The sequence below is a fragment of the Anser brachyrhynchus genome (assembly GCF_964034855.1).
Source record: "Anser brachyrhynchus genome assembly, chromosome: W".
NCBI lineage: Eukaryota > Metazoa > Chordata > Aves > Anseriformes > Anatidae > Anser > Anser brachyrhynchus.
In genome coordinates, this window is record NC_137704.1 from 8,316,176 (window position 1) to 8,343,533 (window position 27,358).

Consider the following 27,358-nt stretch of genomic DNA (forward strand, 5'->3'; position numbering starts at 1 on the left):
CCATCAGGAAAGTAAAGAGTTGAGAGGGAACAAAGAAGGGTGATTCAGGAGACACCTTAACCAGGGACATGAAGAACAGGAACAGGGATAGTCTAACAGAAAAGGGAGGAAAACAAAAAAGGAATGAATAGGGACAGGCTATCAGAACAGGGACAAACAAAAAACAGCATATGGGAGGGTCTCACTGGCATAGGCAGGACCCACAAACAAGGACTCCAGGAGTTGGAGGGGCAGCCAGAGCCCCCCAGCTCGGCAGCACTCAGTGCCTGCCTCTCCCAGGGATGGGGTTACAAAGGTTGTTAAAGATGGAATTAGTATGCCTGGCAGTTTTTCTCTGTGTTTTAGTTTGTGTTAATAGTGCTTTCTTAATTTGTGTTAATTGCGCTTTCTTATGTTAATAAAGAAGGGGGAGATGTGGGAGTGTGGCCATGGGGGTGGACAAGCCCCATGGTTGGTGATCACATCCGACTCTTAAAGATGAGACCATCAGGAAAGTAAAGCCTTGAGAGGGAACAAAGAAGGGTGATTCAGGTGACACCTTGTTGTCTGGGGTGGCTTGTTCTCCAGCCATTAAAGCATGGAAGTTGCTGGGTGTTTGCTGTTGCCGGGCAAAGTTGTTGACCAATGACTAGTTAGTGGAAAGGTACTGCTGTGAGGCGGAAATTATAGGAAGGGAGCCTTTCCTGAATAAGGGATAGAATGAAGTTGTGCCCTCACTCTGAGAGATGAAGTTATGCCCTCAGTAAGAGAGAGTTCAAGTTATGTCATCAATAAAGAGGTAGCAGTTACAGATCCTGAAAGAACCCCGTTGTCCGTGCGGTCTTTACGCCACAAATCGCCCCCCAACAGGGACATGAAAACGAACAGGGACGAGAAGAAAACAAACAGGGACATGAAGAACAGGAACAGGGACAGGCTAACAGAACAGGGACAAAAACAAAAAAGGAATGAATAGGGACAGGCAAACGGAACAGGAAAAAGAAAAAAAAAGGAATGAATAGGTACAGGCTAACAGAACAGGGACGAACAAAAAGAGCTTATGGGAGGGTCACGCTGGCTTACGCAGGACCCACAAACAAGGACTCCAGGAGGTGGAGGGGCAGCCAGAGCCCCCCGGCTGGGCAGCACTCAGTGCCTGCCTCTCCCTGGGATGGGGTTGCAAAGTTTCTTAAAGATAGTCTTAGTATGCCTGGCAGTTTTTCTCTGTGTTTTAGTTTGTGTTGATCCTGCCTTCTTAATTTGTGTTAATTGCGCTTTCTTATGTTAATAAAGAAGGAGGAGATGTGGGAGTGTGGCCATGGGGGTCGACAAGCCCCATGGTTGGTGATCACATCCGACTCTTAAAGATGAGGCCATCAGGAAAGGAAAGCCTTGAGAGGGAACAAAGAAGGGTGATTCAGGAGACACCTTAAACAGGGACATGAAGAACAGGAACAGGGACAGGCTAACGGAGCAGGGAGAAACAAAAAACAGCATATGGGAGGGTCCCACTGGCATAGGCAGGACCCACAAACAAGGACTCCAGGAGTTGGAGGGGCAGCCAGAGCCCCCAAGCTGGGAAGCACTCAGTGCCTGCCTCTCCCAGGGATGGGGTTACAAAGTTTGTTAAAGATGGAATTAGTATGCCTGGCACTTTTTCTCTGTATTTTAATTTGTGTTAAGAGTGCTTTCTTAATTTGTGTTTCTCTTGCTTTCTTAATTTCTGTTAATCGCGCCTTCTTAATTTGTGTTAAACCTGCTTTCTTAATTTGTGTTAATCGAGCTCTTCTATGTTAATAAAGAAGGGGGAGATGTGGGAGCCTGGCCATGGGGGTCGACAAGTCCCATGGTTGGTGATAACATCCGACTATTAAAGATGAGGCCATCAGGAAAGTAAAGCCTTGAGAGGGAACAAAGAAGGGTGATTCAGGAGACACCTTAAACAGGGACATGAAGAACAGGAACAGGGACAGGCTAACAGAGCAGGGAGAAACAAAAAACAGCATATGGGAGGGTCCCACTGGCATATGCTGGACCCACAAACAAGGACTCCAGGAGTTGGAGGGGCAGCCAGAGCCCCCCGGCTGGGCAGCACTCAGTGCCTGCCTCTCCCAGGGATGGTTTTACAAAGATTGTTAAAGATAGACTTAGTATGCCTGGCAGTTTTTCTCTGTGTTTTAGTTTGTGTTGATCCTGCCTTCTTAATTTGTGTTAATTGCGCTTTCTTATGTTAATAAAGAAGGGGAAGATGTGGGAGTGTGGCAATGGGGGTCGACAAGCCCCATGGTTGGTGATAACATCCAACTCTTAAGGATGAGACCATCAGGAATTTAAAGAGTTGAGAGGGAACAAAGAAGGGTGATTCAGGTGACACCTTCTTGTCTGGGGTGGCTAGTTCTCCAGCCATTAATGCATGGAAGTGGCTGGGTGTTTGCTGTTGCCGGGCAACGTTGTTGACCAATGACTAGTTAGTGGAAAGGTACTGCTGTGAGGCGGAAGTTATAGGAAGGGAGCCTTCCTGAATAAGGGATAGAATGAAGTTGTGCCCTCACTCTGAGAGATGAAGTTATGCCCTCCGTAAGAGAGAGTTCAAGTTATGTCATCAATAAAGAGGTAGCAGTTACAGATCCTGAAAGGACCCCGTTGTCCGTGCGGTCTTTATGCCACAAATCGCCCCCCAACAGGGACAAGAAAACGAACAGAGACGAGAAGAAAACAAACAGGGACATGAAGAACAGGAACAGGGACAGGCTAACAGAACAGGGACAAAAACAAAAAAGGAATGAATAGGGACAGGCAAACGGAACAGGAAAAAGAAAAAAAAAGGAATGAATAGGTACAGGCTAACAGAACAGGGACGAACAAAAAGAGCTTATGGGAGGGTCACGCTGGCTTACGCAGGACCCACAAACAAGGACTCCAGGAGTTGGAGGGGCAGCCAGAGCCCCCCGGCTGGGCAGCACTCAGTGCCTGCCTCTCCCAGGGATGGTTTTACAAAGATTGTTAAAGATAGACTTAGTATGCCTGGCAGTTTTTCTCTGTGTTTTAGTTTGTGTTGATCCTGCCTTCTTAATTTGTGTTAATTGCGCTTTCTTATGTTAATAAAGAAGGGGAAGATGTGGGAGTGTGGCCATGGGGGTCGACAAGCCCCATGGTTGGTGATAACATCGGACTCTTAAGGATGAGACCATCAGGAAAGGAAAGCCTTGAGAGGGAACAAAGAAGGGTGATTCAGGAGACACCTTAACCAGGGACATGAAGAACAGGAACAGGGATAGTCTAAAAGAACAGGGAGGAAAACAAAAAAGGAATGAATAGGGACAGGCTATCAGAACAGGGACAAACAAAAAACAGCGTATGGGAGGGTCTCGCTGGCATAGGCAGGACCCACAAACAAGGACTCCAGGAGTTGGAGGGGCAGCCAGAGCCCCCCGGCTGGGAAGCACTCAGTGCCTGCCTCTCCCAGGGATGGGGTTACAAAGTTTGTTAAAGATGGAATTAGTATGCCTGGCACTTTTTCTCTGTATTTTAATTTGTGTTAAGAGTGCTTTCTTAATTTGTGTTTCTCTTGCTTTCTTAATTTCTGTTAATCGCGCCTTCTTAATTTGTGTTAAACCTGCTTTCTTAATTTGTGTTAATCGAGCTCTTCTATGTTAATAAAGAAGGGGGAGATGTGGGAGCCTGGCCATGGGGGTCGACAAGTCCCATGGTTGGTGATAACATCCGAGTCTTAAAGATGAGGCCATCAGGAAAGTAAAGCCTTTAGAGGGAACAAAGAAGCTGTGAGGCGGAAGTTATAGGAAGGGAGCCTTTCCTGAATAAGGGATAGAATGAAGTTGTGCCCTCACTCTGAGAGATGAAGTTATGCCCTCAGTAAGAGAGAGTTCAAGTTATGTCATCAATAATGAGGTAGCAGTTACAGATCCTGAAAGAACCCCGTTGTCCGTGCGGTCTTTACGCCACAAATCGCCCCCCAACAGGGACATGAAAACGAACAGGGACGAGAAGAAAACAAACAGGGACATGAAGAACAGGAACAGGGACAGGCTAACAGAACAGGGACAAAAACAAAAAAGGAATGAATAGGTACAGGCTAACAGAACAGGGACGAACAAAAAGAGCTTATGGGAGGGTCACGCTGGCTTACGCAGGACCCACAAACAAGGACTCCAGGAGTTGGAGGGGCAGCCAGAGCCCCCCGGCTGGGCAGCACTCAGTGCCTGCCACTCCCAGGGATGGTTTTACAAAGTATGTTAAAGATAGACTTAGTATGCCTGGCAGTTTTTCTCTGTGTTTTAGTTTGTGTTGATCCTGCCTTCTTAATTTGTGTTAATTGCGCTTTCTTATGTTAATAAAGAAGGGGAAGATGTGGGAGTGTGGCCATGGGGGTCGACAAGCCCCATGGTTGGTGATAACATCGGACTCTTAAGGATGAGACCATCAGGAAAGGAAAGCCTTGAGAGGGAACAAAGAAGGGTGATTCAGGAGACACCTTAACCAGGGACATGAAGAACAGGAACAGGGATAGTCTAAAAGAACAGGGAGGAAAACAAAAAAGGAATGAATAGGGACAGGCTATCAGAACAGGGACAAACAAAAAACAGCGTATGGGAGGGTCTCGCTGGCATAGGCAGGACCCACAAACAAGGACTCCAGGAGTTGGAGGGGCAGCCAGAGCCCCCCGGCTGGGAAGCACTCAGTGCCTGCCTCTCCCAGGGATGGGGTTACAAAGTTTGTTAAAGATGGAATTAGTATGCCTGGCAGTTTTTCTCTGTTTTTTAGTTTGTGTTGATCCTGCCTTCTTAATTTGTGTTAATCGCGCTTTCTTATGTTAATAAACAAGGTGAAGATGTGGGAGTGTGGCCATGGGGGTCGACAACCCCATGGTTGGTGATAACATCCGACTATTCAAGTAGAGACCATCAGGAAAGCATGGAAGTTGCTGGGTGTTTGCTGTTGCCGGGCAAAGTTGTTGACCAATGACTAGTTAGTGGAAAGGTACTGCTGTGAGGCGGAAATTAAAGGAAGGGAGCCTTTCCTGAATAAGGGATAGAATGAAGTTGTGCCCTCACTCTGAGAGATGAAGTTATGCCTTCAGTAAGAGAGAGTTCAAGTTATGTCATCAATAAAGAGGTAGCAGTTACAGATCCTGAAAGAACCCCGTTGTCCGTGCGGTCTTTACGCCACAAATCGCCCCCCAACAGGGACATGAAAACGAACAGGGACAAGAAGAAAACAAACAGGGACATGAAGAACAGGAACAGGGACAGGCTAACAGCACAGGGGCAAAAACAAAAAAGGAATAAATAGGGACAGGCAAACGGAACAGGGACAAAAACAACAAAGGAATGAATAGGTACAGGCTAACAGAACAGGGACGAACAAAAAGAGCTTATGGGAGGGTCACGCTGGCTTACGCAGGACCCCCAAACAAGGACTCCAGGAGTTGGAGGGGCAGCCAGAGCCCCCCAGCTGGGCAGCCCTCAGTGCCTGCCTCTCCCACGGCTGGTTTTACAAAGATTGTTAAAGATAGAATTAGTATGCCTGGCAGTTTTTCTCTGTGTTTTAGTTTGTGTTGATCCTGCCTTCTTAATTTGTGTTAATCGCGCTTTCTTATGTTAATAAAGAAGGGGAAGATATGGGAGTGTGGCCATGGGGGTCGACAAGCCCCATGGTTGGTGATAACATCGGACTCTTAAAGATGAGACCATGAGGAAAGTAAAGCCTTGAGAGGGAACAAAGAAGGGTGATTCAGGAGACACCTTAACCAGGGACATGAAGAACAGGAACAGGGATAGTCTAACAGAACAGGGAGGAAAACAAAAAAGGAATGAATAGGGACAGGCTATCAGAACAGGGACAAACAAAAAACAGCGTATGGGAGGGTCTCGCTGGCATAGGCAGGACCTACAAACAAGGACTCCAGGAGTTGGAGGGGCAGCCAGAGCCCCCCAGCTGGGCAGCACTCAGTGCCTGCCTCTCCCAGGGATGGTTTTACAAAGATTGTTAAAGATAGACTTAGTATGCCTGGCAGTTTTCTCTGTTTTAGTTTGTGTTGATCCTGCCTTCTTAATTTGTGTTACTCTTGCTTTCTTAATTTCTGTTAATCGCGCCTTCTTAATTTGTGTTAAACCTGCTTTCTTAATTTGTGTTAATCGAGCTCTTTTATGTTAATAAAGGAGGGGGAGATGTGGGAGCATGGCCATGGGGGTCGACAAGTCCCATGGTTGGTGATAACATCCAACTCTTAAAGATGAGGCCATCAGGAAAGTAAAGAGTTGAGAGGGAACAAAGAAGGGTGATTGAGGAGACACCTTAAACAGGGACATGAAGAACAGGAACAGGGACAGGCTAACAGAGCAGGGAGAAACAAAAAACAGCATATGGGAGGGTCCCACTGGCATAGGCAGGACCCACAAACAAGGACTCCAGGAGTTGGAGGGGCAGCCAGAGCCCCCCGGCTGGGTAGCACTCAGTGCCTGCCTCTCCCAGGGATGGTTTTACAAAGGTTGTTAAACATAGACTTAGTATGCCTGGCAGTTTTTCTCTGTGTTTTTGTTTGTGTTGATCCTGCCTTCTTAATTTGTGTTAATTGCGCTTTCTTATGTTAATAAAGAAGGGGAAGATGTGGGAGTGTGGCCATGGGGGTCGACAAGCCCCATGGTTGGTGATAACATCCAACTCGTAAGGATGAGGCCATCAGGAATTTAAAGAGTTGAGAGGCAACAAAGAAGGGTGATTCAGGTGACACCTTCTTGTCTGGGGTGGCTAGTTCTCCAGCCATTAATGCATGGAAGTGGCTGGGTGTTTGCTGTTGCCGGGCAAAGTTGTTGACCAATGACTAGTTAGTGGAAAGGTACTGCTGTGAGGTGGAAGTTATAGGAAGGGAGCCTTTCCTGAATAAGGGATAGAATGAAGTTGTGCCCTCACTCTGAGAGATGAAGTTATGCCCTCAGTAAGAGAGAGTTCAAGTTATGTCATCAATAATGAGGTAGCAGTTACAGATCCTGAAAGAACCCCGGTGTCCGTGCGGTCTTTACGCCACAAATCGCCCCCCAACAGGGACATGAAAACGAACAGGGATGAGAAGAATACAAACAGGGACATGAAGAAGAGGAACAGGGACAGGCAAACAGAACAGGGACAAAAACAGAAAAGGAATGATCAGGTACAGGCTAACAGAACAGGGATGACCAAAAAGAGCATATGGGAGGGCCACGATGGTTTACGCAGGACCCCCAAACAAGGACTCCAGGAGTTGGAGGGGCAGCCAGAGCCCCCTGGCTGGGCAGCACTCAGTGCCTGCCTCTCCCAGGGATGGGGTTACAAAGTTTGTTAAGGATAGACTTAGTATGCCTGGCAGCTTTTCTCTGTATTTTAGTTTGTGTTAATAGTGCTTTCTTAATTTGTGTTTCTCTTGCTTTCTTAATTTCTGTTAATCGCGCCTTCTTAATTTGTGTTAAACCTGCTTTCTTAATTTGTGTTAATCGAGCTCTTTTATGTTAATAAAGGAGGGGGAGATGTGGGAGCCTGGCCATGGGGTTAGACAAGCCCCATGGTTGGTGATAAGATCTGACTAATAAAGTAGAGACCATCAGGAAAGTAAAGCCTTGAGAGGGAACAAAGAAGGGTGATTCAGGAGACACCTTAAACAGGGACATGAAGAACAGGAACAGGGATAGTCTAACAGAACAGGGACGAAAATAAAAAAGTAATGAATAGGGACAGGCTATCAGAACAGGGACAAACAAAAAACAGCGTATGGGAGGGTCTCGCTGGCATAGGCAGGACCCCCAAACAAGGACTCCAGGAGTTGGAGGGGCAGCCAGAGCCCCCCGGCTGGGCAGCAATCAGTGCCTGCCTCTCCCAGGGATGGGGTTACAAAGTTTGTTAAAGATGGAATTAGTATGCCTGGCATTTTTTCTCTGTATTTTAGTTTGTGTTAATAGTGCTTTCTTAATTTGTGTTTCTCTAGCTTTCTTAATTTCTGTTAATCGTGCCTTCTTAATTTGTGTTAAACCTGCTTTCTTAATTTGTGTTAATCGAGCTCTTTTATGTTAATAAAGAAGGGGGAGATGTGGGAGCCTGGCCATGGGGGTCGACAAGTCCCATGGTTGGTGATAACATCCGACTCTTAAAGATGAGGCCATCAGGAAAGTAAAGCCTTGAGAGGGAACAAAGAAGGGTGATTCAGGAGACACCTTAAACAGGGACATGAAGAACAGGAACAGGGACAGGCTAACAGAGCAGGGAGAAACAAAAAACAGCATATGGGAGGGTCCCACTGGCATATGCTGGACCCACAAACAAGGACTCCAGGAGTTGGAGGGGCAGCCAGAGCCCCCCGGCTGGGCAGCACTCAGTGCCTGCCTCTCCCTGGGATGGTTTTACAAAGGTTGTTAAAGATAGACTTAGTATGCCTGGCAGTTTTTCTCTGTGTTTTAGTTTGTGTTGATCCTGCCTTCTAAATTTGTGTTAATTGTGCTTTCTTATGTTAATAAAGAAGGGGAAGATGTGGGAGTGTGGCCATGGGGGTCGACAAGCCCCATGGTTGGTGATAACATCGGACTCTTAAGGATGAGACCATCAGGAAAGGAAAGCCTTGAGAGGGAACAAAGAAGGGTGATTCAGGAGACACCTTAAACAGGGACATGAAGAACAGGAACAGGGATAGTCTAACAGAACAGGGAGGAAAACAAAAAAGGAATGAATAGGGACAGGCTATCAGAACAGGGACAAACAAAAAACAGCGTATGGGAGGGTCTCGCTGGCATAGGCAGGACCCACAAACAAGGACTCCAGGAGTTGGAGGGGCAGCCAGAGCCCCCCAGCTGGGAAGCACTCAGTGCCTGCCTCTCCCAGGGATGGGGTTACAAAGTTTGTTAAAGATGGAATTAGTATGCCTGGCAGTTTTTCTCTGTGTTTTAGTTTGTGTTAATAGTGCTTTCTTAATTTGTGTTAATTGCGCTTTCTTATGTTAATAAAGAAGGGGGAGATGTGGGAGTGTGGCCATGGGGGTGGACAAGCCCCATGGTTAGTGATCACATCCGACTCTTAAAGATGAGACCATCAGGAAAGTAAAGCCTTGAGAGGGAACAAAGAAGGGTGATTCAGGTGACACCTTGTTGTCTGGGGTGGCTTGTTCTCCAGCCATTAAAGCATGGAAGTTGCTGGGTGTTTGCTGTTGCCGGGCAAAGTTGTTGACCAATGACTAGTTAGTGGAAAGGTACTGCTGTGAGGCGGAAATTATAGGAAGGGAGCCTTTCCTGAATAAGGGATAGAATGAAGTTGTGCCCTCACTCTGAGAGATGAAGTTATGCCCTCAGTAAGAGAGAGTTCAAGTTATGTCATCAATAAAGAGGTAGCAGTTACAGATCCTGAAAGAACCCCGTTGTTTGTGCGGTCTTTACGCCACAAATCGCCCCCCAACAGGGACATGAAAACGAACAGGGACGAGAAGAAAACAAACAGGGACATGAAGAACAGGAACAGGGACAGGCTAACAGAACAGGGACAAAAACGAAAAAGGAATGAATAGGGACAGGCAAACGGAACAGGGACAAAAAAAGAAAAGGAATGAATAGGTACAGGCTAACAGAACAGGGACGAACAAAAAGAGCGTATGGGAGGGTCACGCTGGCTTACGCAGGACCCCCAAACAAGGACTCCAGGAGTTGGAGGGGCAGCCAGAGCCCCCCGGCTGGGCAGCACTCAGTGCCTGCCTCTCCCAGGGTTGGTTTTACAAAGTTTGTTAAAGATGGAATTAGTATGCCTGGCACTTTTTCTCTGTGTTTTAGTTTGTGTTAATAGTGCTTTCTTAATTTGTGTTACTCTTGCTTTCTTAATTTCTGTTAATCGCGCCTTCATAATTTGTGTTAAACCTGCTTTCTTAATTTGTGTTAATCGAGCTCTCTTATGTTAATAAAGAAGGGGGAGATGTGGGAGCATGGCCATGGGGGTCGACAAGTCCCATGGTTGGTGATAACATGCGACTCTTAAAGATGAGGCCATCAGGAAAGTAAAGAGTTGAGAGGGAACAAAGAAGGGTGATTCAGGAGACACCTTCTTGTCTGGGGTGGCTAGTTCTCCAGCCATTAATGCATGGAAGTGGCTGGGTGTTTGCTGTTGCCGGGCAAAGTTGTTGACCAATGACTAGTTAGTGGAAAGGTACTGCTGTGAGGCGGAAGTTATAGGAAGGGAGCCTTTCCTGAATAAGGGATAGAATGAAGTTGTGCCCTCACTCTGAGAGATGAAGTTATGCCCTCAGTAAGAGAGAGTTCAAGTTATGTCATCAATAAAGAGGTAGCAGTTACAGATCCTGAAAGAACCCCGTTGTCCGTGCGGTCTTTACGCCACAAATCGCCCCCCAACAGGGACAAGAAAACGAACAGGGACGAGAAGAAAACAAACAGGGACATGAAGAACAGGAACAGGGACAGGCTAACGGAACAGGGACAAAAACAAAAAAGGAATGAATAGGGACAGGCAAACGGAACAGGAAAAAGAAAAAAAAAGGAATGAATAGGTACAGGCTAACAGAACAGGGACGAACAAAAAGAGCTTATGGGAGGGTCACGCTGACTTACGCAGGACCCACAAACAAGGACTCCAGGAGTTGGAGGGGCAGCCAGAGCCCCCCGGTTGGGCAGCACTCAGTGCCTGCCTCTCCCAGGGATGGGGTTGCAAAGTTTGTTAAAGATAGTCTTAGTATGCCTGGCAGTTTTTCTCTGTGTTTTAGTTTGTGTTGATCCTGCCTTCTTAATTTGTGTTAATTGCGCTTTCTTATGTTAATAAAGAAGGAGGAGATGTGGGAGTGTGGCCATGGGGGTCGACAAGCCCCATGGTTGGTGATCACATCCGACTCTTAAAGATGAGTCCATCAGGAAAGTAAAGCCTTGAGAGGGAACAAAGAAGGGTGATTCAGGAGACACCTTAAGCAGGGACATGAAGAACAGGAACAGGGATAGTCTAACAGAACAGGGACAAAAACAAAAAAGGAATGAATAGGGACATGCTATCAGAACAGGGACAAACAAAAAACAACGTATGGGAGGGTCTCGCTGGCATAGGCAGGACCCCCAAACAAGGACTCCAGGAGTTGGAGGGGCAGCCAGAGCCCCCCGGCTGGGCAGCACTCAGTGCCTGCCTCTCCCAGGGTTGTGGTTACAAAGTTTGTTAAAGATGGAATTAGTATGCCTGGCAGTTTTTCTCTGTATTTTAATTTGTGTTAATAGTGCTTTCTTAATTTGTGTTTCTCTAGCTTTCGTAATTTCTGTTAATCGCGCCTTCTTAATTCGGGTTAAACCTGCTTTCTTAATTTGTGTTAATCGAGCTCTTTTATGTTAATAAAGGAGGGGGAGATGTGGTAGCATGGCCATGGGGTTCCACAAGTCCCATGGTTGGTGATAACATCCAACTCTTAAAGATGAGGCCATCAGGAAAGTAAAGCCTTGAGAGGGAACAAAGAAGGGTGATTCAGGAGACACCTTAAACAGGGACATGAAGAACAGGAACAGGGACAGGCTAACAGAGCAGGGAGAAACGAAAAACAGCATATGGGAGGGTCCCACTGGCATAGGCAGGACCCACAAACAAGGACTCCAGGAGTTGGAGGGGCAGCCAGAGCCCCCCGGCTGGGCAGCACTCAGTGCCTGCCTCTCCCAGGGATGGGGTTGCAAAGTTTGTTAAAGATAGCCTTAGTATGCCTGGCAGTTTTTCTCTGTGTTTTAGTTTGTGTTGATCCTGCCTTCTTAATTTCTGTTACTCTTGCTTTCTTAATTTCTGTTAATCGCGCCTTCATAATTTGTGTTAAACCTGCTTTCTTAATTTGTGTTAATCGAACTCTTTTATGTTAATAAAGAAGGGGGAGTTGTGGGAGCATGGCCATGGGGGTCGACAAGTCCCATGGTTGGTGATAACATCCGACTCTTAAAGATGAGACCATCAGGAAAGTAAAGTCTTGAGAGGGAACAAAGAAGGGTGATTCAGGAGACACCTTAAGCAGGGACATGAAGAACAGGAACAGGGGCAGGCTAACAGAGCAGGGAGAAACAAAAAACAGCATATGGGAGGGTCCCACTGGCGTATGCTGGACCCACAAACAAGGACTCCAGGAGTTGGAGGGGCAGCCAGAGCCCCCCGGCTGGGCAGCACTCAGTGCCTGCCTCTCCCAGGGATGGTTTTACAAAGATTGTTAAAGATAGACTTAGTATGCCTGGCAGTTTGTCTCTGTGTTTTAGTTTGTGTTGATCCTGCCTTCTTAATTTGTGTTAATCGCGCTTTCTTATGTTAATAAAGAAGGGGGAGATGTGGGAGTGTGGCCATGGGCGTCGACAAGCCCCATGGTTGGTGATCACATCCGACTCTTAAAGATGAGACCATGAGGAAAGTAAAGCCTTGAGAGGGAACAAAGAAGGGTGATTCAGGAGACACCTTAAGCAGGGACATGAAGAACAGGAACAGGGATAGTCTAAGAGAACAGGGACAAAAAGAAAAAAGGAATGAATAGGGACAGGCTATCAGAACAGGGACAAACAAAAAACAGCGTATGGGAGGGTCTCGCTGGCATAGGCAGGACCCACAAAGAAGGAATCCAGGAGTTGGAGGGGCAGCCAGAGCCCCCCGGCTGGGCAGCACTCAGTGCCTGCCTCTCCCAGGGATGGGGTTACAAAGTTTGTTAAAGATGGAATTAGTATGCCTGGCAGTTTTTCCTCTGTATTTTAGTTTGTGTTAATAGTGCTTTCTTAATTTGTGTTACTCTTGCTTTCTTAATTTCTGTTAATCGCGCCTTCTTAATTTGTGTTAAACCTGCTTTCTTAATTCGTGTTAATCGAGCTCTTTTATGTTAATAAAGAAGGGGGAGATGTGGAAGCCTGGCCATGGGGGTCGACAAGTCCCATGGTTGGTGATAACATCCGACTCTTAAAGATGAGGCCATCAGGAAAGTAAAGAGTTGAGAGGGAACAAAGAAGGGTGATTCAGGAGACACCTTAACCAGGGACATGAAGAACAGGAACAGGGATAGTCTAACAGAAAAGGGAGGAAAACAAAAAAGGAATGAATAGGGACAGGCTATCAGAACAGGGACAAACAAAAAACAGCATATGGGAGGGTCTCACTGGCATAGGCAGGACCCACAAACAAGGACTCCAGGAGTTGGAGGGGCAGCCAGAGCCCCCCAGCTCGGCAGCACTCAGTGCCTGCCTCTCCCAGGGATGGGGTTACAAAGGTTGTTAAAGATGGAATTAGTATGCCTGGCAGTTTTTCTCTGTGTTTTAGTTTGTGTTAATAGTGCTTTCTTAATTTGTGTTAATTGCGCTTTCTTATGTTAATAAAGAAGGGGGAGATGTGGGAGTGTGGCCATGGGGGTGGACAAGCCCCATGGTTGGTGATCACATCCGACTCTTAAAGATGAGACCATCAGGAAAGTAAAGCCTTGAGAGGGAACAAAGAAGGGTGATTCAGGTGACACCTTGTTGTCTGGGGTGGCTTGTTCTCCAGCCATTAAAGCATGGAAGTTGCTGGGTGTTTGCTGTTGCCGGGCAAAGTTGTTGACCAATGACTAGTTAGTGGAAAGGTACTGCTGTGAGGCGGAAATTATAGGAAGGGAGCCTTTCCTGAATAAGGGATAGAATGAAGTTGTGCCCTCACTCTGAGAGATGAAGTTATGCCCTCAGTAAGAGAGAGTTCAAGTTATGTCATCAATAAAGAGGTAGCAGTTACAGATCCTGAAAGAACCCCGTTGTCCGTGCGGTCTTTACGCCACAAATCGCCCCCCAACAGGGACATGAAAACGAACAGGGACGAGAAGAAAACAAACAGGGACATGAAGAACAGGAACAGGGACAGGCTAACAGAACAGGGACAAAAACAAAAAAGGAATGAATAGGGACAGGCAAACGGAACAGGAAAAAGAAAAAAAAAGGAATGAATAGGTACAGGCTAACAGAACAGGGACGAACAAAAAGAGCTTATGGGAGGGTCACGCTGGCTTACGCAGGACCCACAAACAAGGACTCCAGGAGGTGGAGGGGCAGCCAGAGCCCCCCGGCTGGGCAGCACTCAGTGCCTGCCTCTCCCTGGGATGGGGTTGCAAAGTTTCTTAAAGATAGTCTTAGTATGCCTGGCAGTTTTTCTCTGTGTTTTAGTTTGTGTTGATCCTGCCTTCTTAATTTGTGTTAATTGCGCTTTCTTATGTTAATAAAGAAGGAGGAGATGTGGGAGTGTGGCCATGGGGGTCGACAAGCCCCATGGTTGGTGATCACATCCGACTCTTAAAGATGAGGCCATCAGGAAAGGAAAGCCTTGAGAGGGAACAAAGAAGGGTGATTCAGGAGACACCTTAAACAGGGACATGAAGAACAGGAACAGGGACAGGCTAACGGAGCAGGGAGAAACAAAAAACAGCATATGGGAGGGTCCCACTGGCATAGGCAGGACCCACAAACAAGGACTCCAGGAGTTGGAGGGGCAGCCAGAGCCCCCAAGCTGGGAAGCACTCAGTGCCTGCCTCTCCCAGGGATGGGGTTACAAAGTTTGTTAAAGATGGAATTAGTATGCCTGGCACTTTTTCTCTGTATTTTAATTTGTGTTAAGAGTGCTTTCTTAATTTGTGTTTCTCTTGCTTTCTTAATTTCTGTTAATCGCGCCTTCTTAATTTGTGTTAAACCTGCTTTCTTAATTTGTGTTAATCGAGCTCTTCTATGTTAATAAAGAAGGGGGAGATGTGGGAGCCTGGCCATGGGGGTCGACAAGTCCCATGGTTGGTGATAACATCCGACTATTAAAGATGAGGCCATCAGGAAAGTAAAGCCTTGAGAGGGAACAAAGAAGGGTGATTCAGGAGACACCTTAAACAGGGACATGAAGAACAGGAACAGGGACAGGCTAACAGAGCAGGGAGAAACAAAAAACAGCATATGGGAGGGTCCCACTGGCATATGCTGGACCCACAAACAAGGACTCCAGGAGTTGGAGGGGCAGCCAGAGCCCCCCGGCTGGGCAGCACTCAGTGCCTGCCTCTCCCAGGGATGGTTTTACAAAGATTGTTAAAGATAGACTTAGTATGCCTGGCAGTTTTTCTCTGTGTTTTAGTTTGTGTTGATCCTGCCTTCTTAATTTGTGTTAATTGCGCTTTCTTATGTTAATAAAGAAGGGGAAGATGTGGGAGTGTGGCAATGGGGGTCGACAAGCCCCATGGTTGGTGATAACATCCAACTCTTAAGGATGAGACCATCAGGAATTTAAAGAGTTGAGAGGGAACAAAGAAGGGTGATTCAGGTGACACCTTCTTGTCTGGGGTGGCTAGTTCTCCAGCCATTAATGCATGGAAGTGGCTGGGTGTTTGCTGTTGACGGGCAACGTTGTTGACCAATGACTAGTTAGTGGAAAGGTACTGCTGTGAGGCGGAAGTTATAGGAAGGGAGCCTTCCTGAATAAGGGATAGAATGAAGTTGTGCCCTCACTCTGAGAGATGAAGTTATGCCCTCCGTAAGAGAGAGTTCAAGTTATGTCATCAATAAAGAGGTAGCAGTTACAGATCCTGAAAGGACCCCGTTGTCCGTGCGGTCTTTATGCCACAAATCGCCCCCCAACAGGGACAAGAAAACGAACAGAGACGAGAAGAAAACAAACAGGGACATGAAGAACAGGAACAGGGACAGGCTAACAGAACAGGGACAAAAACAAAAAAGGAATGAATAGGGACAGGCAAACGGAACAGGAAAAAGAAAAAAAAAGGAATGAATAGGTACAGGCTAACAGAACAGGGACGAACAAAAAGAGCTTATGGGAGGGTCACGCTGGCTTACGCAGGACCCACAAACAAGGACTCCAGGAGTTGGAGGGGCAGCCAGAGCCCCCCGGCTGGGCAGCACTCAGTGCCTGCCTCTCCCAGGGATGGTTTTACAAAGATTGTTAAAGATAGACTTAGTATGCCTGGCAGTTTTTCTCTGTGTTTTAGTTTGTGTTGATCCTGCCTTCTTAATTTGTGTTAATTGCGCTTTCTTATGTTAATAAAGAAGGGGAAGATGTGGGAGTGTGGCCATGGGGGTCGACAAGCCCCATGGTTGGTGATAACATCGGACTCTTAAGGATGAGACCATCAGGAAAGGAAAGCCTTGAGAGGGAACAAAGAAGGGTGATTCAGGAGACACCTTAACCAGGGACATGAAGAACAGGAACAGGGATAGTCTAAAAGAACAGGGAGGAAAACAAAAAAGGAATGAATAGGGACAGGCTATCAGAACAGGGACAAACAAAAAACAGCGTATGGGAGGGTCTCGCTGGCATAGGCAGGACCCACAAACAAGGACTCCAGGAGTTGGAGGGGCAGCCAGAGCCCCCCGGCTGGGAAGCACTCAGTGCCTGCCTCTCCCAGGGATGGGGTTACAAAGTTTGTTAAAGATGGAATTAGTATGCCTGGCACTTTTTCTCTGTATTTTAATTTGTGTTAAGAGTGCTTTCTTAATTTGTGTTTCTCTTGCTTTCTTAATTTCTGTTAATCGCGCCTTCTTAATTTGTGTTAAACCTGCTTTCTTAATTTGTGTTAATCGAGCTCTTCTATGTTAATAAAGAAGGGGGAGATGTGGGAGCCTGGCCATGGGGGTCGACAAGTCCCATGGTTGGTGATAACATCCGAGTCTTAAAGATGAGGCCATCAGGAAAGTAAAGCCTTGAGAGGGAACAAAGAAGCTGTGAGGCGGAAGTTATAGGAAGGGAGCCTTTCCTGAATAAGGGATAGAATGAAGTTGTGCCCTCACTCTGAGAGATGAAGTTATGCCCTCAGTAAGAGAGAGTTCAAGTTATGTCATCAATAATGAGGTAGCAGTTACAGATCCTGAAAGAACCCCGTTGTCCGTGCGGTCTTTACGCCACAAATCGCCCCCCAACAGGGACATGAAAACGAACAGGGACGAGAAGAAAACAAACAGGGACATGAAGAACAGGAACAGGGACAGGCTAACAGAACAGGGACAAAAACAAAAAAGGAATGAATAGGTACAGGCTAACAGAACAGGGACGAACAAAAAGAGCTTATGGGAGGGTCACGCTGGCTTACGCAGGACCCACAAACAAGGACTCCAGGAGTTGGAGGGGCAGCCAGAGCCCCCCGGCTGGGCAGCACTCAGTGCCTGCCACTCCCAGGGATGGTTTTACAAAGTATGTTAAAGATAGACTTAGTATGCCTGGCAGTTTTTCTCTGTGTTTTAGTTTGTGTTGATCCTGCCTTCTTAATTTGTGTTAATTGCGCTTTCTTATGTTAATAAAGAAGGGGAAGATGTGGGAGTGTGGCCATGGGGGTCGACAAGCCCCATGGTTGGTGATAACATCGGACTCTTAAGGATGAGACCATCAGGAAAGGAAAGCCTTGAGAGGGAACAAAGAAGGGTGATTCAGGAGACACCTTAACCAGGGACATGAAGAACAGGAACAGGGATAGTCTAAAAGAACAGGGAGGAAAACAAAAAAGGAATGAATAGGGACAGGCTATCAGAACAGGGACAAACAAAAAACAGCGTATGGGAGGGTCTCGCTGGCATAGGCAGGACCCACAAACAAGGACTCCAGGAGTTGGAGGGGCAGCCAGAGCCCCCCGGCTGGGAAGCACTCAGTGCCTGCCTCTCCCAGGGATGGGGTTACAAAGTTTGTTAAAGATGGAATTAGTATGCCTGGCAGTTTTTCTCTGTTTTTTAGTTTGTGTTGATCCTGCCTTCTTAATTTGTGTTAATCGCGCTTTCTTATGTTAATAAACAAGGTGAAGATGTGGGAGTGTGGCCATGGGGGTCGACAACCCCATGGTTGGTGATAACATCCGACTATTCAAGTAGAGACCATCAGGAAAGCATGGAAGTTGCTGGGTGTTTGCTGTTGCCGGGCAAAGTTGTTGACCAATGACTAGTTAGTGGAAAGGTACTGCTGTGAGGCGGAAATTAAAGGAAGGGAGCCTTTCCTGAATAAGGGATAGAATGAAGTTGTGCCCTCACTCTGAGAGATGAAGTTATGCCTTCAGTAAGAGAGAGTTCAAGTTATGTCATCAATAAAGAGGTAGCAGTTACAGATCCTGAAAGAACCCCGTTGTCCGTGCGGTCTTTACGCCACAAATCGCCCCCCAACAGGGACATGAAAACGAACAGGGACAAGAAGAAAACAAACAGGGACATGAAGAACAGGAACAGGGACAGGCTAACAGCACAGGGGCAAAAACAAAAAAGGAATAAATAGGGACAGGCAAACGGAACAGGGACAAAAACAACAAAGGAATGAATAGGTACAGGCTAACAGAACAGGGACGAACAAAAAGAGCTTATGGGAGGGTCACGCTGGCTTACGCAGGACCCCCAAACAAGGACTCCAGGAGTTGGAGGGGCAGCCAGAGCCCCCCAGCTGGGCAGCCCTCAGTGCCTGCCTCTCCCACGGCTGGTTTTACAAAGATTGTTAAAGATAGAATTAGTATGCCTGGCAGTTTTTCTCTGTGTTTTAGTTTGTGTTGATCCTGCCTTCTTAATTTGTGTTAATCGCGCTTTCTTATGTTAATAAAGAAGGGGAAGATATGGGAGTGTGGCCATGGGGGTCGACAAGCCCCATGGTTGGTGATAACATCGGACTCTTAAAGATGAGACCATGAGGAAAGTAAAGCCTTGAGAGGGAACAAAGAAGGGTGATTCAGGAGACACCTTAACCAGGGACATGAAGAACAGGAACAGGGATAGTCTAACAGAACAGGGAGGAAAACAAAAAAGGAATGAATAGGGACAGGCTATCAGAACAGGGACAAACAAAAAACAGCGTATGGGAGGGTCTCGCTGGCATAGGCAGGACCTACAAACAAGGACTCCAGGAGTTGGAGGGGCAGCCAGAGCCCCCCAGCTGGGCAGCACTCAGTGCCTGCCTCTCCCAGGGATGGTTTTACAAAGATTGTTAAAGATAGACTTAGTATGCCTGGCAGTTTTCTCTGTTTTAGTTTGTGTTGATCCTGCCTTCTTAATTTGTGTTACTCTTGCTTTCTTAATTTCTGTTAATCGCGCCTTCTTAATTTGTGTTAAACCTGCTTTCTTAATTTGTGTTAATCGAGCTCTTTTATGTTAATAAAGGAGGGGGAGATGTGGGAGCATGGCCATGGGGGTCGACAAGTCCCATGGTTGGTGATAACATCCAACTCTTAAAGATGAGGCCATCAGGAAAGTAAAGAGTTGAGAGGGAACAAAGAAGGGTGATTGAGGAGACACCTTAAACAGGGACATGAAGAACAGGAACAGGGACAGGCTAACAGAGCAGGGAGAAACAAAAAACAGCATATGGGAGGGTCCCACTGGCATAGGCAGGACCCACAAACAAGGACTCCAGGAGTTGGAGGGGCAGCCAGAGCCCCCCGGCTGGGTAGCACTCAGTGCCTGCCTCTCCCAGGGATGGTTTTACAAAGGTTGTTAAACATAGACTTAGTATGCCTGGCAGTTTTTCTCTGTGTTTTTGTTTGTGTTGATCCTGCCTTCTTAATTTGTGTTAATCGCGCTTTCTTATGTTAATAAAGAAGGGGAAGATGTGGGAGTGTGGCCATGGGGGTCGACAAGCCCCATGGTTGGTGATAACATCCAACTCGTAAGGATGAGGCCATCAGGAATTTAAAGAGTTGAGAGGCAACAAAGAAGGGTGATTCAGGTGACACCTTCTTGTCTGGGGTGGCTAGTTCTCCAGCCATTAATGCATGGAAGTGGCTGGGTGTTTGCTGTTGCCGGGCAAAGTTGTTGACCAATGACTAGTTAGTGGAAAGGTACTGCTGTGAGGTGGAAGTTATAGGAAGGGAGCCTTTCCTGAATAAGGGATAGAATGAAGTTGTGCCCTCACTCTGAGAGATGAAGTTATGCCCTCAGTAAGAGAGAGTTCAAGTTATGTCATCAATAATGAGGTAGCAGTTACTGATCCTGAAAGAACCCCGGTGTCCGAGCGGTCTTTACGCCACAAATCGCCCCCCAACAGGGACATGAAAACGAACAGGGACGAGAAGAATACAAACAGGGACATGAAGAAGAGGAACAGGGACAGGCAAACAGAACAGGGACAAAAACAAAAAAGGAATGAATAGGGACAGGAAAACTGAACAGGGACAAAACCAGAAAAGGAATGATCAGGTAAAGGCTAACAGAACAGGGATGACCAAAAAGAGCATATGGGAGGGCCACGATGGTTTACGCAGGACCCCCAAACAAGGACTCCAGGAGTTGGAGGGGCAGCCAGAGCCCCCTGGCTGGGCAGCACTCAGTGCCTGCCTCTCCCAGGGATGGGGTTACAAAGTTTGTTAAGGATAGACTTAGTATGCCTGGCAGCTTTTCTCTGTATTTTAGTTTGTGTTAATAGTGCTTTCTTAATTTGTGTTTCTCTTGCTTTCTTAATTTCTGTTAATCGCGCCTTCTTAATTTGTGTTAAACCTGCTTTCTTAATTTGTGTTAATCGAGCTCTTTTATGTTAATAAAGGAGGGGGAGATGTGGGAGCCTGGCCATGGGGTTAGACAAGCCCCATGGTTGGTGATAAGATCTGACTAATAAAGTAGAGACCATCAGGAAAGTAAAGCCTTGAGAGGGAACAAAGAAGGGTGATTCAGGAGACACCTTAAACAGGGACATGAAGAACAGGAACAGGGATAGTCTAACAGAACAGGGACGAAAATAAAAAAGTAATGAATAGGGACAGGCTATCAGAACAGGGACAAACAAAAAACAGCGTATGGGAGGGTCTCGCTGGCATAGGCAGGACCCCCAAACAAGGACTCCAGGAGTTGGAGGGGCAGCCAGAGCCCCCCGGCTGGGCAGCAATCAGTGCCTGCCTCTCCCAGGGATGGGGTTACAAAGTTTGTTAAAGATGGAATTAGTATGCCTGGCATTTTTTCTCTGTATTTTAGTTTGTGTTAATAGTGCTTTCTTAATTTGTGTTTCTCTAGCTTTCTTAATTTCTGTTAATCGTGCCTTCTTAATTTGTGTTAAACCTGCTTTCTTAATTTGTGTTAATCGAGCTCTTTTATGTTAATAAAGAAGGGGGAGATGTGGGAGCCTGGCCATGGGGGTCGACAAGTCCCATGGTTGGTGATAACATCCGACTCTTAAAGATGAGGCCATCAGGAAAGTAAAGCCTTGAGAGGGAACAAAGAAGGGTGATTCAGGAGACACCTTAAACAGGGACATGAAGAACAGGAACAGGGACAGGCTAACAGAGCAGGGAGAAACAAAAAACAGCATATGGGAGGGTCCCACTGGCATATGCTGGACCCACAAACAAGGACTCCAGGAGTTGGAGGGGCAGCCAGAGCCCCCCGGCTGGGCAGCACTCAGTGCCTGCCTCTCCCTGGGATGGTTTTACAAAGGTTGTTAAAGATAGACTTAGTATGCCTGGCAGTTTTTCTCTGTGTTTTAGTTTGTGTTGATCCTGCCTTCTAAATTTGTGTTAATTGTGCTTTCTTATGTTAATAAAGAAGGGGAAGATGTGGGAGTGTGGCCATGGGGGTCGACAAGCCCCATGGTTGGTGATAACATCGGACTCTTAAGGATGAGACCATCAGGAAAGGAAAGCCTTGAGAGGGAACAAAGAAGGGTGATTCAGGAGACACCTTAAACAGGGACATGAAGAACAGGAACAGGGATAGTCTAACAGAACAGGGAGGAAAACAAAAAAGGAATGAATAGGGACAGGCTATCAGAACAGGGACAAACAAAAAACAGCGTATGGGAGGGTCTCGCTGGCATAGGCAGGACCCACAAACAAGGACTCCAGGAGTTGGAGGGGCAGCCAGAGCCCCCCAGCTGGGAAGCACTCAGTGCCTGCCTCTCCCAGGGATGGGGTTACAAAGTTTGTTAAAGATGGAATTAGTATGCCTGGCAGTTTTTCTCTGTGTTTTAGTTTGTGTTAATAGTGCTTTCTTAATTTGTGTTAATTGCGCTTTCTTATGTTAATAAAGAAGGGGGAGATGTGGGAGTGTGGCCATGGGGGTGGACAAGCCCCATGGTTAGTGATCACATCCGACTCTTAAAGATGAGACCATCAGGAAAGTAAAGCCTTGAGAGGGAACAAAGAAGGGTGATTCAGGTGACACCTTGTTGTCTGGGGTGGCTTGTTCTCCAGCCATTAAAGCATGGAAGTTGCTGGGTGTTTGCTGTTGCCGGGCAAAGTTGTTGACCAATGACTAGTTAGTGGAAAGGTACTGCTGTGAGGCGGAAATTATAGGAAGGGAGCCTTTCCTGAATAAGGGATAGAATGAAGTTGTGCCCTCACTCTGAGAGATGAAGTTATGCCCTCAGTAAGAGAGAGTTCAAGTTATGTCATCAATAAAGAGGTAGCAGTTACAGATCCTGAAAGAACCCCGTTGTTTGTGCGGTCTTTACGCCACAAATCGCCCCCCAACAGGGACATGAAAACGAACAGGGACGAGAAGAAAACAAACAGGGACATGAAGAACAGGAACAGGGACAGGCTAACAGAACAGGGACAAAAACGAAAAAGGAATGAATAGGGACAGGCAAACGGAACAGGGACAAAAAAAGAAAAGGAATGAATAGGTACAGGCTAACAGAACAGGGACGAACAAAAAGAGCGTATGGGAGGGTCACGCTGGCTTACGCAGGACCCCCAAACAAGGACTCCAGGAGTTGGAGGGGCAGCCAGAGCCCCCCGGCTGGGCAGCACTCAGTGCCTGCCTCTCCCAGGGTTGGTTTTACAAAGTTTGTTAAAGATGGAATTAGTATGCCTGGCACTTTTTCTCTGTGTTTTAGTTTGTGTTAATAGTGCTTTCTTAATTTGTGTTACTCTTGCTTTCTTAATTTCTGTTAATCGCGCCTTCATAATTTGTGTTAAACCTGCTTTCTTAATTTGTGTTAATCGAGCTCTCTTATGTTAATAAAGAAGGGGGAGATGTGGGAGCATGGCCATGGGGGTCGACAAGTCCCATGGTTGGTGATAACATGCGACTCTTAAAGATGAGGCCATCAGGAAAGTAAAGAGTTGAGAGGGAACAAAGAAGGGTGATTCAGGAGACACCTTAAACAGGGACATGAAGAACAGGAACAGGGATAGTCTAACAGAACAGGGACGAAAACAAAAAAGGAATGAATAGGGACAGGAAAACGGAACAGGGACAAACAAAAAACAGCATATGGGAGGGTCTCGCTGGCATAGGCAGGACCCACAAACAAGGACTCCAGGAGTTGGAGGGTCAGCCAGAGCCCCCCGGCTGGGCAGCACTCAGTGCCTGCCTCTCCCACGGCTGGTTTTACAAAGATTGTTAAAGAAAGACTTAGTATGCCTGGCAGTTTTTATCTGTGTTTTAGTTTGTGCTGATCCTGCCTTCTTAATTTGTGTTAATCGCGCTTTCTTAAGTTAATAAAAAAGGGGAAGATGTGGGAGTGTGGCCATGGGGGTCGACAAGCCCCATGGTTGGTGATAACATCAGACTCTTAAAGATGAGACCATCAGGAAAGTAAAGCCCTGAGAGGGAACAAAGGGTGATTCAGGAGACACCTTAAACAGGGACATGAAGAACAGGAACAGGGACAGGCTAACAGAACAGGGACAAACAAAAAACAGCGTATGGGAGGGTCTCGCTGGCATAGGCAGGACCCAGAAACAAGGACTCCAGGAGTTGGAGGGGCAGCCAGAGCCCCCCGGCTGGGCAGCACTCAGTGCCTGCCTCTCCCAGGGATGGGGTTACAAAGTTTGTTAAAGATGGAATTAGTATGCCTGGCAGTTTTTCTCTGTATTTTAGTTTGTGTTAATAGTGCTTTCTTAATTTGTGTTACTCTTGCTTTCTTAATTTCTGTTAATCGCGCCTTCATAATTTGTGTTAAACCTGCTTTCTTAATTTGTGTTAATCGAGCTCTTTTATGTTAATAAAGAAGGAGGAGATGTGGGAGCGTGGCCATGGGGGTCGACAAGTCCCATGGTTGGTGATAACATCCAACTCTTAAGGATGAGACCATCAGGAATTTAAAGAGTTGAGAGGGAACAAAGAAGGGTGATTCAGGTGACACCTTCTTGTCTGGGGTGGCTAGTTCTCCAGCCATTAATGCATGGAAGTGGCTGGGTGTTTGCTGTTGCCGGGCAAAGTTGTTGACCAATGACTAGTTAGTGGAAAGGTACTGCTGTGAGGCGGAAGTTATAGGAAGGGAGCCTTTCCTGAATAAGGGATAGAATGAAGTTGTGCCCTCACTCTGAGAGATGAAGTTATGCCCTCAGTAAGAGAGAGTTCAAGTTATGTCATCAATAAAGAGGTAGCAGTTACAGATCCTGAAAGAACCCCGTTGTCCGTGCGGTCTTTACGCCACAAATCGCCCCCCAACAGGGACAAGAAAACGAACAGGGACGAGAAGAAAACAAACAGGGACATGAAGAACAGGAACAGGGACAGGCTAACGGAACAGGGACAAAAACAAAAAAGGAATGAATAGGGACAGGCAAACGGAACAGGAAAAAGAAAAAAAAAGGAATGAATAGGTACAGGCTAACAGAACAGGGACGAACAAAAAGAGCTTATGGGAGGGTCACGCTGACTTACGCAGGACCCACAAACAAGGACTCCAGGAGTTGGAGGGGCAGCCAGAGCCCCCCGGTTGGGCAGCACTCAGTGCCTGCCTCTCCCAGGGATGGGGTTGCAAAGTTTGTTAAAGATAGTCTTAGTATGCCTGGCAGTTTTTCTCTGTGTTTTAGTTTGTGTTGATCCTGCCTTCTTAATTTGTGTTAATTGCGCTTTCTTATGTTAATAAAGAAGGAGGAGATGTGGGAGTGTGGCCATGGGGGTCGACAAGCCCTATGGTTGGTGATAACATCCAACTCTTAAAGATGAGGCCATCAGGAAAGTAAAGAGTTGAGAGGGAACAAAGTAGGGTGATTCAGGAGACACCTTAAACAGGGACATGAAGAACAGGAACAGGGACAGGCTAACAGAGCAGGGAGAAACAAAAAACAGCATATGGGAGGGTCCCACTGGCATAGGCAGGACCCACAAACAAGGACTCAAGGAGTTGGAGGGGCAGCCAGAGCCCCCCAGCTGGGCAGCACTCAGTGCCTGCCTCTCCCAGGGATGGTTTTACAAAGATTGTTAAAGATAGACTTAGTATGCCTGGCAGTTTTTCTCTGTGTTTTAGTTTGTGCTGATCCTGCCTTCTTAATTTGTGTTAATCGCGCTTTCTTAAGTTAATAAAGAAGGGGAAGATGTGGGAGTGTGGCCATGGGGGTCGACAAGCCCCATGGTTGGTGATCACATCCGACTCTTAAAGATGAGTCCATCAGGAAAGTAAAGCCTTGAGAGGGAACAAAGAAGGGTGATTCAGGAGACACCTTAAGCAGGGACATGAAGAACAGGAACAGGGATAGTCTAACAGAACAGGGACAAAAACAAAAAAGGAATGAATAGGGACATGCTATCAGAACAGGGACAAACAAAAAACAACGTATGGGAGGGTCTCGCTGGCATAGGCAGGACCCCCAAACAAGGACTCCAGGAGTTGGAGGGGCAGCCAGAGCCCCCCGGCTGGGCAGCACTCAGTGCCTGCCTCTCCCAGGGTTGTGGTTACAAAGTTTGTTAAAGATGGAATTAGTATGCCTGGCAGTTTTTCTCTGTATTTTAATTTGTGTTAATAGTGCTTTCTTAATTTGTGTTTCTCTAGCTTTCGTAATTTCTGTTAATCGCGCCTTCTTAATTCGGGTTAAACCTGCTTTCTTAATTTGTGTTAATCGAGCTCTTTTATGTTAATAAAGGAGGGGGAGATGTGGTAGCGTGGCCATGGGGTTCCACAAGTCCCATGGTTGGTGATAACATCCAACTCTTAAAGATGAGGCCATCAGGAAAGTAAAGCCTTGAGAGGGAACAAAGAAGGGTGATTCAGGAGACACCTTAAACAGGGACATGAAGAACAGGAACAGGGACAGGCTAACAGAGCAGGGAGAAACGAAAAACAGCATATGGGAGGGTCCCACTGGCATAGGCAGGACCCACAAACAAGGACTCCAGGAGTTGGAGGGGCAGCCAGAGCCCCCCGGCTGGGCAGCACTCAGTGCCTGCCTCTCCCAGGGATGGTTTTACAAAGGTTGTTAAAGATGGAATGAGTATGCCTGGCAGTTTTTCTCTGTGTTTTAGTTTGTGTTGATCCTGCCTTCTTAATTTGTGTTAATCGCGCTTTCTTATGTTAATAAAGAAGGGGGAGATGTGGGAGTGTGGCCATGGGCGTCGACAGGCCCCATGGTTGGTGATAACATCGGACTCTTAAAGATGAGGCCATCAGGAATTTAAAGAGTTGAGAGGGAACAAAGAAGGGTGATTCAGGTGACACTTTCTTGTCTGGGGTGGCTAGTTCTCCAGCCATTAATGCATGGAAGTGGCTGGGTGTTTGCTGTTGCCGGGCAAAGTTGTTTACCAATGACTAGTTAGTGGAAAGGTACTGCTGTGAGGTGGAAGTTATAGGAAGGGAGCCTTTCCTGAATAAGGGATAGAATGAAGTTGTGCCCTCACTCTGAGAGATGAAGTTATGCCCTCAGTAAGAGAGAGTTCAAGTTATGTCATCAATAATGAGGTAGCAGTTACTGATCCTGAAAGAACCCCGGTGTCCGAGCGGTCTTTACGCCACAAATCGCCCCCCAACAGGGACATGAAAACGAACAGGGACGAGAAGAATACAAACAGGGACATGAAGAAGAGGAACAGGGACAGGCAAACAGAACAGGGACAAAAACAAAAAAGGAATGAATAGGGACAGGAAAACTGAACAGGGACAAAAACAGAAAAGGAATGATCAGGTACAGGCTAACAGAACAGGGATGACCAAAAAGAGCATATGGGAGGGCCACGATGGTTTACGCAGGACCCCCAAACAAGGACTCCAGGAGTTGGAGGGGCAGCCAGAGCCCCCCGGCTGGGCAGCACTCAGTGCCTGCCTCTCCCAGGGATGGGGTTATAAAGTTTGTTAAGGATAGACTTAGTATGCCTGGCAGTTTTTCTCTGTATTTTAGTTTGTGTTAATAGTGCTTTCTTAATTTGTGTTTCTCTTGCTTTCTTAATTTCTGTTAATCGCGCCTTCTTAATTTGTGTTAAACCTGCTTTCTTAATTTGTGTTAATCGAGCTCTTTTATGTTAATAAAGGAGGGGGAGAAGTGGGAGCCTGGCCATGGGGTTAGACAAGCCCCATGGTTGGTGATAAGATCTGACTAATAAAGTAGAGACCATCAGGAAAGTAAAGCCTTGAGAGGGAACAAAGAAGGGTGATTCAGGAGACACCTTAAACAGGGACATGAAGAACAGGAACAGGGATAGTCTAACAGAACAGGGACGAAAATAAAAAAGTAATGAATAGGGACAGGCTATCAGAACAGGGACAAACAAAAAACAGCGTATGGGAGGGTCTCGCT